This window comes from Protobothrops mucrosquamatus, unplaced genomic scaffold, assembly GCF_001527695.2.
Source record: "Protobothrops mucrosquamatus isolate PMUCROS unplaced genomic scaffold, P.Mucros_1.0 scaffold_121, whole genome shotgun sequence".
Classification (NCBI taxonomy): domain Eukaryota; kingdom Metazoa; phylum Chordata; class Lepidosauria; order Squamata; family Viperidae; genus Protobothrops; species Protobothrops mucrosquamatus.
In genome coordinates, this window is record NW_015386197.1 from 236,563 (window position 1) to 237,709 (window position 1,147).

The 1,147-nt window shown below is 36.8% G+C and overlaps 1 pseudogene; it reads left to right on the plus strand.

Moving 5' to 3' along the window:
* Window positions 1–903: 903 nt before the first annotated feature.
* LOC107288248 overlaps window positions 904–1,147 on the plus strand; it is a 10,342-nt pseudogene continuing 10,098 nt past the window's right edge.

Consider the following 1,147-nt stretch of genomic DNA (forward strand, 5'->3'; position numbering starts at 1 on the left):
GGTAGTTCTTGACTTATAACAGTTGATTTAGTGACCATTCAAAGTTATAACGGCACTGAAAAAAGTAACTTTTGACCGTTTTTCACACTTATGACCATTGTAGCATCCCCATGGTCATGTCATCAAAATTCAGATGCTTGATTCATATTTATGACAGTTGCAGTATCCCAGGGTCATGTGATCACCTTTTGTGACTTTCTGTCAAGCAAAGTCAATGGGGAAGCCAGATTCACTTAACAACCCTGTAACTTACTTAACAACTGCAGTGATTCACTTAACAATTGTGGCAAGAAAGGTTGTAAAACAGGGCAAAATTAACTTAACAACTGTCTTGCTTACCATCAGAAAATTTGGGCTCAATTGAGGTCATAGGTTGAGGACTACCTGTATTTCTACCTTATCTTATCAAAGATAAGATTTCCCAAGGAAAAAAAAACAGGAACAAATTTACCCTGATGAATAAGGATATTCTTTTTTTTCCCCAGTCTATCTGTAACTGCGTTACCATCTCGCTGGAAAAAATCATAATCATTTAGACTGGAATGGTGGAAGAGGAGAAAAAAAAAGAATTAGGTCAGAAGGATACAGTTATCTGTATCTTTTTTTCTTGCTTGCTTTCAATAAAAGCTGCTCGACGTAAGTGACTTGGCTTGGTTCTTGCCTGTTTCTTTGTGTCAAAAATTGTGCAATATTAGATTCTGGATAAATTGGAGGTTATTCAGATCCTGGACACAGATTTATACAAGTACAAAAAAGCTGCCACTGTGGGGAAAAAATCCAAATCATTATTTCTTTCTTCTAATATACGTGTGCACAGGATGGATCGGCTGGCAGCAAATTCAGACAATAAAAATGGTGGCATATAAGTGGATACAATAGAAAATGTCATTCTTACGGAATATAATGACTTCTGCCAAAATTCTTTTTGTAAAAAGGAAACTGGGTAAATTGGTTGTATTAGCTGCCAAAACACAAGACAACCTCCAAGATCAAATGCAGTATACTTCTGAGTATGAGTTCCTAGAAACAACTGGCCATGATGTTCGTGTTACGCTGGTGAATTTTCAAAGGCATCTAACTGACCAACCTATTGGTGGAAAGCTAATGCTAGATAGATCCCGGCTTTACCTATGACAGAAGTTCTTAT